At 40.7% G+C, this 13315-nt stretch overlaps 1 protein-coding gene across 6 annotated transcripts in view; it reads left to right on the top strand.

The window, feature by feature from the left end:
• The first annotated feature begins 5730 nt into the window (after nucleotides 1-5730).
• The window catches only part of LOC109899456 (anion exchange protein 2), a 78732-nt gene continuing 71147 nt past the window's right edge, over nucleotides 5731-13315 (top strand). For 4 of the 6 annotated variants that reach the window (XM_031836037.1, XM_031836042.1, XM_031836036.1 and 1 more), the window contains exon 1: nucleotides 5738-5809. The gene's annotated coding sequence lies outside the window, so the exon portion shown is untranslated. Of the gene's footprint in view, nucleotides 5810-13315 lie in introns of all 6 variants that reach the window. The other 2 variants (XM_031836039.1, XM_031836040.1) reach the window with 2 other exon arrangements.

The following is a 13315-nucleotide window of genomic DNA, read 5'->3' on the forward strand; positions in this document are numbered from 1 at the left end:
AATATCACAAACGTTGAAAAAAAGGTAGATTTGTCCTGTATTTCAGTCAGACATTCCAACCTGTCTGTTGCAGTCACGTTGTGCTTAATAAAATGTATACAGTACCAGTCGAAAGTTTGGAGACACTGACTTGTTCAAGCGTTTTTCTTTATTTGTAATTATTTTCTACATTGTAGAATAACAATGAAGACATCAAAACTATGAAATAACACATATGGAATCATATAGTAACTAAAAAAGGGTTAAACAAATCAAAATATATTTTTATATTTGAGATTCTTCAAAGTAGCCACCCTTTGCCTTGTCAGTTTTGCATACTCTTGGCTTTCTCTCAACCAGCTTCATGAGGTAGTCACCTGGAATGCATTTCGATTAACAGGTGTGCCTTGTTAAAAGTTAATTTGTGGAATTTCTTTCCTTAATGCGTTTGAGCCAATCAGTTGTGTTGTGACAAGGTAGGGGTGGTATACAGAAGATAGCCCTATTTGGTAAAATACCAAGTCCATTTAAGGCAATAACAGCTCAAATAAGCAAAGAGAAATGACAGTCCATCATTACTTTAAGACATGAAGGCAGTCAATGTGGAAAATGTCAAGAACTTTGAAGGTTTCTTTAAGTGCAGTCGTAAAAACCATCAAGCGCTATGATGAAACTGGCTCTCACAAGGACCGCCACAGGAAAGGAAGACCCAGAGTTACTCCTGCTGCAGAGGATAAGTTAATTTAGTGTTACTAGCCTCATTAATTGCAGCCCAAATACATGCTTCACATAGTTCAAGTAACAGACACATGTCAACATCAACTGTTCAGAGGAGACTGCGTGAATCAAGCCTTCATGGTCGAATTGCTGCAAAGAAACCATTGCTAAAGGACACCAACAAGAAGAAGAGACTTGCTTGGGCCAAGAAACACGAGCAATGGACATTAGACCGGTGGAAATCTGTCCTGGTCTGATAAGTCCAAATTTGAGGTTTTTGGTTCCAACTGTCGTGTCTTTGTGAGATGCAGAGTAGGTGAACGGATGATCTCTGCATGTGTGGTGTGATCGTGTGGAGGTGCTTTGCTGGTGACACTGATTTATTTAGAATTCAAGGCACAGTTAACCAGCATGGCTACCACAGTATTCTGCAGCGATAAGCCATCCCATCTGGTTTGCGCTTCGTGGGACTATCATTTGTTTTTCAACAGGCAATGACCCAACACACCTTCAGGCTGTGTAAGGACTATTTGACGAAGAAGGAGAGTGATGAAGTGCTGCATCAGATGACTTGGCATCCACAATCACCCGACCTCAACCCATTTGAGATGGTTTTGGTTGAGTTGGACCGCAGAATGAAGAAAAAGCAGCCAACAAGTGCTCAGCATATGTGGGAACTCATTCAAGACTGTTGGAAAAGCATTCCAGGTGAAGCTGGTTGAGAGAATGCCAAGAGTGCAAAGCTGTCATCAAGGCAAAGAGTGACTACTTTGAATCTAAAATATAATCATTTTTCTGTTTGCTAACTTAGGTAGCTTGTCTCGCTAGCTAGCGATCTAAACAGCTAGCTATCTTACCAGCAAACATCAGCTCATGACTGGAGATGGCTAGCTAGTTAGCCTAGTGCCTGCTAATTTGCTATGCGACAAGCCTTGCGTTTGTAAATTGTCAGCAAACGTGAAACATCAGCAACTGTAAATCATTTTACTAGCTAGCTACAGTGCCTTCGGAAAGTATTCAGAACCCCCTCCCCACTACATCAATCTAAACACAATACCAAATAATGACAAAGCAAAAACGTTTTTTTGCTCATTTATAAAAAATATATATATATCAAATTTACATAAGTATTCACACCCTTTACTCAGTACTTTGTCAAAGCACCTTTGGCAGCGATTACAGCCTCGAGTCTTCTTGGTTATGATGCTACAAGCTTGGCACACCTGTATTTTGGGAGTTTCTCCCATTCTTCTCTGCAAATCCTCTCAAGCTCTATCAGGTTGGATGGGGAGCTTTGCTGCACAGCTATTTTCAGGTGTGCGGGAAAACAAGACATAACAAATGGAAAATGAAAGGTGGATCAGCGATGGTTAGAAGACTGGTGACGTCAACCGTCGAACGCCGCCCGAACAAGGAGAGGAACCCACTTCGGTGGAAGTCGTGCTCTCTCTCCCTGGATTTGTTTTAAATAAGAGCTGCTCACAAAAACCGGTCTGTATTATATGTCAGACTTGCCTCGGCAATGAGGCTATGAAGCCATAAAAAATGCACAGACTTTTAGAAACAAAGCATCTACATCTCAAAAAAGAGATGACCAACCAAACAAAAATGCTGCGCAATAATTTAACAGATATACCAGAGTTTATGGAAGGCTTCATACTCACTCTTTCATAACATTTCCATGTGCCAGGCGCTTTTCATTATAGTTGAAAAACTGGTCGTTCCCTCAATCTGGGATGCTTGCCGAGAGGTTTTATGCCCAACTGCTGCTACAAAGATAATTGAAATCCCACTTTCCAAGGACACTGTCGGTGTAAAATCCAGGATATGTCAGATGATATTGAATTAGACTGAGCCCGCACATCAAATTGGTTTGCAGTCCAATTAGATGAGATTGACGTTTCAAATGCCAGCTTCTTGTATATATTCGCAACATATGTGAATTTCTTTGTTGCAAAGAGTTCCCTCAAAATACAACTGCAGGTGAAATATTCTGGTGTTCTGAACTGGTACATAGCTGAACATTATTATGATGGGACCTTTTTTATCCGGTCTCTGCTGCTATTCATGCAGGTACGTGTAAGTGACAAAACTGGGCATCTAGAGATACCGAGTGGATAGAGTTATTTTGAATCACATGTGAAAATTGATTGGGTGACATCTGAGCAAAACTCTGCTCATATTCGAGGATTACTTCCCTTCACAATCTGATCCACGCCCGGGAAAGCAGTGGATACGTAATCCGTTCACCAACACGGAAGAGACTCAGTTTGTCACCGGTTCTTGATGATAAACTATTGGAGCTGTCCTGTGACCAAGGCCTGCGGATTCGTTTTAATGAGATGCGCCTGTCCACATTCTGGCTGTTCAGCTGCGGAGAATACCTGCAATTTTGCGAGATGGCAGTGAAGACCTTAATCCTCTTTCATTCTACCTATTTATGTGAGACCAGCTTCTCCTCTCTTGCTGCAAAAAAATCTAAATATCGCAACAGGCTGGCTGTTGAAAACACTTTGACACCTCTGTGGTGTCCCTGGGACAAAAGGTTTGAGAAAGGCTGGCCTATAATATAGTTTATAGGCCTAGGCTATACGAAGAGCATGCTCGGAGAAGCACAGGGCAAAGTTAGATTTCTAAGAAAATGTACTTCCTTCCCGAGTTTTGGCGCTTCTGGGATGGTGCATATAAAACTAGGCTACACTGCATTACACACTGCAATGGATAGGTGTTCCCAAACGTGAGCCCTGGCCTGCCCCTGCTCTTACTGACATAAACCATTTTGTGACTATAGTGGCACTTCAGCAGGAAAGTCAATTTGTCCAAAAAAATGCAATCTCTGTGCGCGCGGACTAGGCCTACTTGACCGGCTCAGGTTGAGAGGGAGAGCATGAAGATGAAAAGGAGGACCGGAGGTAACCTTGCTACTGCTATAATTAATTTGAATGAAAACAATGTTTTGTTAGCCAAAATGAAGCTATTTATCAGAGTTATTGACCTCACAATAAGCAATATTCAAGTAATTTACATACATGACTATGAAGTGGAAGCAGTGGAGATGGACAAATCAAATGTATTTATATAGCCTTTGGTATATCAGCTGATATCTCAAAGTGCTGTACAGAAACCCAGCCTAAAACCCCAAACAGCAAGCAATGCAGGTGTAGAAGCACAGTGGCTAGGAAAAACTCCATAGAAAGGCCAAAACCTAGGAAGAAACCTAGAGAGGAACCAGGCTATGAGGGGTGGCCAGTCCTCTTCTGGCTGTGCCGGGTGGACATTATAACAGAACATGGCCAAGATGTTCAAATGTTCATAAATGAGCAGCATGGTCAAATAATAATAATCACAGTAGTTGTCGAGGGTGCAGCAAGTCAGCACCTCAGGAGTAAATGTCAGTTGGCTTTTCATAGCCGATCATTAAGAGTATCTCTACCACTCCTGCTGTCTCTAGAGAGTTGAAAACAGCAGGTCTGGGACAGGTAGCACGTCCGGTGAACAGGTCAGGATTCCATAGCCGCAGGCAGAACAGTTGAAACTGGAGCAGCAAAACGGCCAGGTGGATTGGGGACAGCAAGGAGCCATCATGCCAGGTAGTCCTGAGGCATGGTCCTAGGGCTCAGGTCCTCCGAGAGAGAGAAAGAAAGAGAGAATTAGAGAGAGCATACTTAAATTCACACAGGACACCGGATAAGACAGGAGAAGTACTCCAGATATAACAAACTGACCCTAGCCCCCCGACACATAAACTACTGCAGCATAAATACTGGAGGCTGAGACAGGAGGGGTTAGGAGACACTGTGGCCCCAGCCGATGATACCCCCGGACAGGGCCAAACAGGAAGGATATAACCCCACCCACTTTGCCAAAGCACAGCCCCCCACACCACTAGAGGGATATCTGGACAGTGCGTGGGTGCTGAAAGTAGGCTAATTCGAGAAGATCTAATTAATTTTAACAGTCTTCATTTTAATTTGACTTTAGGCTACTAACAACAATAGGGCTTTGTGTTGGAGCCTTTGTCTTCCTATTCAAGAAATAAGCGGTAGGTCTACCTGTTTGACAGACAAAATTATAGTCTACTATCCATAGTTTTTATCAGCCAATTCATTCAGTCACCGCTCCTTAAATACCTCAGTGTCAGTGAAGAGCTTGGTTGTGTTAAGTTAAAATCAGGTCTCGAATTGAGGGTGTATGTGGAGGTAGTGTGGCTTTTGTTAAAGAAAATGGATAAAGCCCTTGTTAATGTAAGATTTTTTAAAATAATAATAAGTGGACCTGATTATATAAAGCGTTGTATAACGTTGTTTTAGTCTGCAATGCTTTATGCTAGAAGCAAGCTGTAAAATGCTGGGGAAAGACGTGACTCCGATGCATATGGGATATATTTGGTTTGTCTCTGACATTCAGAGGCTGCGCTACAACCTTCCATAGACGGCCAAGAGGAGACAAAAAATGTACTCTGCTTGAGAAGTAATTATTCTTTAATTGACGTTCAACATTTCAACAGGCTATTAAACAACATACGAACTCTAAATGAGCCAGGAGCGTGCCAGGTAGTCTAAGAGGTAATGAAAATGAATTATTTAGGCCATTTAAAAAAATATATTGTGATGCGCGACAGGCTGGCAGGATCGCTCAGCATTTCAACATTACATCAACAACAGCACTTCAACAACATGCCTATACATTTCGCATTTAGGCTGTATATGTTTGAATCATTATTTTGGGTATAGGTGAGGGTCACTTTTTTTTCAAGCGTTCAAGAAACGTCGGATAAAATATATATTTTACTTAAGTGAGAGCCGTCTATTTTCATTTCAGAGAGATACGATTTTCTCCAGGTATTCCTCATTATAAATAACGTATATAACATTGAAAGAAATGGTCACTCCCGGTCTGCTTAATAGGGTGAATCTCCCATAGGTACCAATGCATTCGCAGCTGGGTCTGGTCTGCTTAGTTCATTGAAAGTACATGAACCACATAAATTGAGGGAGTGGGATGTCTCGCTTCCTTTTCCTTCTCTGGTCGAGCCATCATGAGAAATATGAAACATTTTACGCACGCGCATCCACAGCACGTCCACACACCAGGCAGCGGGAGGTGAGTCGGGGTAAGAAGTCTAGCTACTAAACTAAGCAGGAAGTGGATAAAATACCTGTACTGTTTGTAAATATGTGAAAATACCATTGTTTAGCCCAAAATAGTGTTTTTGTTAGCGAGCTGTCTTCTAAAACTGAAATTCACATTGGTTAGGACTTGACAGGCAATGTTAGCTAGCAGCAGGCTATGCTGTCACTTGGCACGATACAGGTTGTAACGGAAAGGTTTAGCCTCCATGTCTCTGGTTTAGCTAGCAATGCTACTCAGCTAATAATGGGAATGACTGAATTGATTTTGTTACTTTAATGGTATTTTCGATAAAGATGAATATGCCCATTCAAAACGTTGGTATAAGATACATTTTGGCACCCCACTGTAGACAACATTTAACTAAAGACGTGAGCTGACTTTTTAGAGTAAAAAAAAATGAATGATGGCTAAAGCCATGTGACATCAAAGTACAGTAATTTTTTTGCGAATGTGATATAGGTAGGGGGGTACGTCGCAAGGTCACTTAGCCCATTTTTTTTGACGTTTTTAAAAAATTTGGTACACCCATCCTATCAACTGTACTTTTTATTATGAACTTTTTGGGTGTACTTGTCACTAAACCATTGAACAATCAGAGGCTGTGTGTGTGGGGGTTTGGTCAGGGGTAACGAGGTATGCGCTTTCATTCATTTTTTGAGTGCAACATTTTCCGTTATGTTGTAAACTCATTTTTCTAACTAAACCAGTTATTTCCTCAAAATGCCAAAATTGCTCTTACAGTAAACTATTTTTCCCCAGGTTCTAACCCATTGATCACACCTACAACGTCATTGCGTTTGGTACACAGAAGTACATGCATTTCCAATGGAACGCTTCGTTTGCCTTGCAATATTGCTTTGCAGAGGCAGTTGCAGTGAGTTCTGTGACATGAGAAATCTGTCAAAACACCTCAAAACAAGACATGATATCAATAACAAGCTGAAACGAGCCACTTATGGTTCGCCACATGTTAGTTTCTTGTCTTTCTTGCTAGCAATCTGGACATACAGAATCACAACAACAGGCTGACTTCTGCTCCGTGGAAGCACGCGCACATTGTTTTTGCGAGGTTGTCTGCCAACCCGTCTATACATTGGATTAATCAAACATATGCGTCAAATTGGTAGCAGAAGGTAAATGTTGAACTTCTGTTGCACACATATCAAGATGATGCAGCGTACCATTTTGCACAAGCATTTCGCTACACTCGCAATAACATCTGCTAACCATGTGTATGTGACCAATACAATTTGATTTGATATGAATGACGCTGTTGGTGTGTAACGCCTCAATCACATGCAGCGTGCAACAAAAGTTCAACATGTGCACCACACGATGCACTGCAACTGCACTACAATGTAGTGCTGCAAGGCAAACGCAGGGTTCTGTTGGAAATGAATGTACTTCTGCTGGTGTACCAAAACGCAATGAAGCTGTAGGCTAATAAAACTGTCAGGTCTATGGCAGGAAGGATGTGTCTCCTTAGCTCTCCCATGCAGGTTTACATCTGTCATCCATAGCTGCTGACACACTCGCACTACATTGCATCTCATGGCAGTCTCCTGATCTAATGGGATTGGCATAGTGAGTAAGGAATACTATAAAAAAGGTATCTATTACTAGCCCACAATGTGTTGTCTTATATCAAATAAAAAATTTCTTTAAAAACACTGCACTGCTAGTACACTAAGACCAGTCTACCGGTATGCACACGCACACACATCCATAAACATGTCATAGTGGGACCCACTATTGAAGTAATTTCATAATTAAATGGTTCTGTGTAAATCTTACCCATAAGTAAGCTTTCCTGTCAGCTGTCGTATGTTCATATCCCTTCTGACGCATACTGGACTGGGCTGTGTAATTAAGACCTATTTACAGTTCCTTCAGAAAGTATTGCACCCTTGACTTTTTTTCCATCATATTTTGTTACAAACTGGGTTTAAATTGGATTTCATTTGAATTTTTGGTCAACAATCTACACAAAATACTCTGGAAGCTGAAGAAAAATTCTAACATTTATTGAAAATGAATGAAATATAAAACACTATCTTGATTAGATGCAGTTGAAGTCGGAAGTTTACATACACCATAGCCAAATACATTCAAACTCAGTTTTTCACAATTCCTGACATTTAATCCGAGTAAAAATTCCCTGTTTTAGGTCAGTTAGGATCACCACTTTATTTTAATAATGTGAAATGTCAGAATAATAGTAGAGAGAATGATTTATTTCAGATTTCCCAGTCACATCACATTCCCAGTGGGTCAGAAGACAACATACACTCAATTTGTATTTGGTAGCATTGCCTTTAAATTGTTTAACTTGGGTCAAACGTTTCGGGTAGCCTTCCACATTCCTCCTGATAGAGCTGGTGTAACTGAGTCAGGTTTGAAGGCCACCTTGCTCGCACACGCTTTTTCAGTTCTGCCCACAAATTTTCTATAGGATTGAGGTCAGGGCTTGACTTTGTTGTCCTTAAGCCATTTTCCACAACTTTGGAAGCATACTTGGGGTCATTGTCCATTTGGAAGACCCATTTGCAACCAAGCTTTAACTTCCTGACTGATGTCTTGAGATGTTGCTTCAATATATCCACATCATTTCCCTTCCTCATGAAGCCATCTATTTTGTGAAGTGCACCAGTCCCTCCTGCAGCAAAGCACCCCCACAACATGATGCTGCCACCCCTGTGCTTCACAGTTGGGATGGTGTTCTTTGGCTTGCAAGCCTCCCCTTTTTCCTCCAAACATAACAATGGTCATTATGGCCAAACAGTTGTATTTTTATTTCATCAGACCAGAGGACATTTCTCCAAAAAGTACGAGCTTTGTCCCCATGTGCAGTTGCAAACCATAGTCTGGCTTTTCTATGCGGTTTTGGAGCAGTGGCTTCTTCCTTGCTGAGCGGCCTTTCAGGTTGTTTTATTGTGGGTATAGATACTTTGTACCTGCTTCCTCCAGCATCTTCACAAGGTCCTTTGCTGTTTTTCTGTGATTGATTTGCACTTTTCTCACCAAAGTACGTTTATCTCTAGGAGACAGAACGCGTCTCCTTCCTGAGCGGTATGACGGCTGTGTGGTCCCATGGTGTTTATACTTGCGTTCTATTGTTTGTAAGATGAACGTGGTACCTTCAGGTGTTTGGAAATTGCTGCTAAGGATGAACCACATTTGTGGAGGTTTACAATTGTATTTTCTGAGGTCTTGGCTGATTTCTTTTGATTTTCCCATGATGTCAAGCAAAGAGGCACTGAGTTTGAAGGTAGGCCTTGAAATACATCCACAGGTGCACCTCCAATTGACTAAAATGATGTCAATTAGCCTATCAGAAGCTTCTAAAGCCATGACATAATTTCCTGAATTTTCCAACCTGTTTAAAGGCACAGTCAAATTGGTGTATGAAAACTTCTGACCCACTGGATTTGTGATACAGTGAATTATAAGTGAAATAATCTGTCTGTAAACAATTGTTGGAAAAATGACTTGTGTCATGCACAAAGTAGATGTCCTAACCGACTTGCCAAACTATAGTTTGTTAATAATACATTTGTGGAGTGGTTAAAAAACGAGTTTTAATGACTCCAACATAAGTGTATGTAATCTTCCAACTTCAACTGTAAGTATTCAGTCCTTGAGACATGTTAGAAACACCTTTGGCAGCAATTACAGCTGTGAGTCTTTTTGCACATCTGGATTGTACAATATGCCCATTTATAAAAAAATATATATTCAAGCTCTGTCAAGTTGGATTAATGTTATAAAGCCCTTCAAGTCTTACCACAGATTTTCAAGCAGATTTAAGTCAAAACTGTAACTAGGCCATTTAGGAACATTAAATGTCATCTTGGTAAGCAACTCCTGTGTAGATTTGGTCTTGTGTTTTAGATTATTGTCCTGCTGGAAGCTGATTTTGTCTCCCAGTGTCTGTTGGAAAGAATACTGAACCAGGGTCTCCTGATTTTGCCTGTGCTTAGCTGTGTTCTGTTTATTTTTATCCTAAAAAAAGCTCCCTAGTACTTGCCGATGACAAGCATAACCATAACATGAGGCAGCCACCACCATGCTTGAAAATATAAAGAGGGGTACTCCGTGATGTTTTGGATTGTATTTGTATTCAGGACAAAAACATATATTTTTTTGCAGTATTACTTATGTACCTTCTTGCAAACAGGAAGCATGTTTGGATAATGTTTTATTCTGTACAGGCTTCCTTTTTTCATTCTGTCATTTAGGTTAATATTGTGCAGTAACTGCAATGTTGTTGATCCATCCTCAGTTTTCTCATATCACAACCATTACACTCTGTAACTGTTTTAAAATCATGGTGAAATCCCTGAGCAGTTTCCTTTCTCTCCGGCAACTGAGTAGGAAGGACGCCTTTATCTTTGTATTGACTGGGTGTATTGATACACCATCCAAAGCCTAATTAATAACTTCACCATGTTTAAAGGGATATTCAGCGTCTGCTTTTTCTACCAATCGGTGCCCTTTGCGAGGCATTGAAAAACTTCCCTGGTCTTTGTGGTTGAATCTGTCCTTAATTCACTACTTGATATGTGTGGGGTATAAAGATGGGGTAGTCATTCAAAAATCTTGTTAATCACTATTATTGAACATGCAACTTATTGTGTGATTTGAAAAGCACATTTTTACTCCTGAACTTATTTAGGCTTGCAATAACAAAGGGATTGAATACTTATTGACTTGACACATTTCAGATTTCCATTTTTTTAATGAATTTCGAGAATGTTCTACAAACAAAATTCCACTGACATTATGGGGTATTGTGTGTAGATCAGGCTGTAAAACAACAAAATGTGGAAAAAGTAAAGGTGTGAATACTTTCTGAAGGCACTGTAATTAGACTTGATTTGACGGAAAAACATTTAGGTTTTATTGTTACATGGTAAGGCTAACCATCCAAAGAAGATCAGTGACTTATAAGTGAACGCAGCTATTTAGGATCTAATTGATTTGTTAGCTTTTTGATAAAATCTTCAGAGTCAAGCAAAACTATGAAGTCCTGCCTACCTAAGACAGTTGACCTTTCTAAAGGTGATAGTTATTCACCTGCTGACCCTGTTCTCATCTACCCACCCCAGCCACTAGCACATACTGTCATATTTGATTCACAATCCAGCTGAGAAAGTCTAGTTTACTTCATCGGAGGGCCGGAAAGGTGTTGGAAACCGAACATGTTTGATTTAGAGAAATACGTTGTGTCTGTATGTTTAGGAGCTTCTCTGCCGTAGACCTTCTCTGCCGCTTATCCAAGAACACGCCGGGGTGCTGTAGGAACATATCTCCACTCTGCAGTTGTGATCTCAGAGCTATGGTTTGTTTTCTTTGGCTCCACTGGAGGAAATCAAGCAGCCCCATTGTGAAATGATCAGTCATGACTGAGCGTTGTGTAACAATATCAATGCACTACCGACACGGCTGATGGAACACTCGACATAAGCTACTTTATTGAGTATTGCTTTCGTCATACAGAAGAAAAAGCGAAAGTCAAACACCTCCCTCTTGAGTTCTTATCAAGACTTCTTGTCACTCTTTGTTTATTTTCCTTTCCGCTTTCCTTCTGGATTTGAATTGGCTCAGTACTTTATCCGTCAAGGTAAACCTATACATATATGGATCTGTGCCACTTTGAACTGGACTGTTTTTACAGCATGAGCGGTCGTGAGTAGACACGCTTGTTTTGAGATCAAAGTAAGATCGACGTGTCTACATTTGTTCATATCCTTTGCTATACCAAACAAAACTATGAACTCAACATGCAACAATTAAAAAAAGATAAAACTGAGTTCATATAAGGAAATCAATCAATCAATTCATTAGGCCCTAATCTATAGATTTCACATGACTGGGAATAGTTCACAGATACCTTTTTTTAAAAGGCAGGGGTGTGGATCAGAAAACTAGTCAGTATCTGGTGTGACCATTTGCCTCATGCAATGCGACATCTCCTTTGCATATTATAAAAAATAAATATATTTGTATATCAAGTTAGCATCGAGTTGATCAGGCTGTTGATTGTGGTCTGTGGAATGTTGTCCCATTCCTCTTCAATGGCTGTGTGAAGTTGCTGGATATTGGAGAGATGGAACACGCTGTTGTACATGTCGATCCAGAGCAACCCAAACATGCTCCATGGGTGACAAGTCTGAGTATTCAGGCCATGGAAGGACTGGGTCATTTTCAGGTTCCAGGAATTGTGTGAAGATCCTTGCGACATGGTGCCGTGCATTATCATGCTGAAACGTGATGGAACAACAATGGGGTCTCATCACGGTATCTCTGTGCATTGAAATTGCCATCGATAAAATGCAATTGTGTTTGTTGTCCGTAGCATATGCCTGCCAATACCATAATCCCACCTCCACCATGGGGCACTCTTTTCACAAAGCTGACATCCGCAAACCGCTCCCCTACACAACGCCATACATGTGGTCTGCAGTTGAGGCTGGTTGGACGTACTGCCAAATTCTCTAAAACGATGTTGGAGGCAACTTGAATTAACATTCAATTCTCTGGCAACAGGTCTGGTAGAAATTATTGCAGTCAGCAATGCCAATTGTACGCTCCATCAACATGACATCTATGGCATTGTGTTGTGACAACTGCACATTTTAGAGTGGCCTTTTATTGTCCCCAGCACAAGGTGCAACTAGGGCTGATGTGGTGACCGTATTGCCGGCGTTCACTAGTCTTGAAGGTAGTCAAATTCCACATGACCGTTTATTCACGTTAATTAGCCTTCTCCAAGCTCTGATGCTGCTGGTCATTAATTAGTAGCCTACCAAACTTGCTAACTGCCTGGTACTGAGCACTCTATTGTCTCTAATCATTCTCACATCAATGCAAATGTTATCGAAAATCTAATCAAACACTTAGAGCTCATGTTGCGCTACATTTCTATAGGCTATGCAATTGCGCGAGAAAACGGTGTGTGATGGCCTCTATTAAATCGATGATCCCATCAGCTTTCTATAGGCTAGGCCTACTATATTTATTTTCTTAACTTTCCTAATACTAAGCACATTGCTTCTCTTTACAACAGGAGTATAGCCTACCTGGCTGGCATGAAAACGAACCACGGGAAAAGCGTCCTCCATTCGCTATTTAGGTGCGTAGATTACATTTATTTTTTTCCCCTGCCCCTGTTTCGAGACAAGTACATAATAATGGTCCATTCTAAATCAAAACAAATTTCACACATATATGTAAATACAATATTAAATCAAGAATAGTCTGATGGGTCATTGGTGAATTACATATCACTTGTGAATGATGCCCAGCGTAAGGCAAGAAACTATTTTTTAGAATCATAGTCGCACACCTAATGTAGCCTAGCCCATAGGCCTATATGTTTTCCTAAGGTTTGTATCACAACTAAGGTGGCCAAATAACAAAACTTAAGCACATCAATCCACTTAAAATGGGCGTAGAAGAAAATAACATTTGTGCTTGTGGCCTA

Source organism: Oncorhynchus kisutch, linkage group LG11 (assembly GCF_002021735.2).
Source record: "Oncorhynchus kisutch isolate 150728-3 linkage group LG11, Okis_V2, whole genome shotgun sequence".
NCBI lineage: Eukaryota > Metazoa > Chordata > Actinopteri > Salmoniformes > Salmonidae > Oncorhynchus > Oncorhynchus kisutch.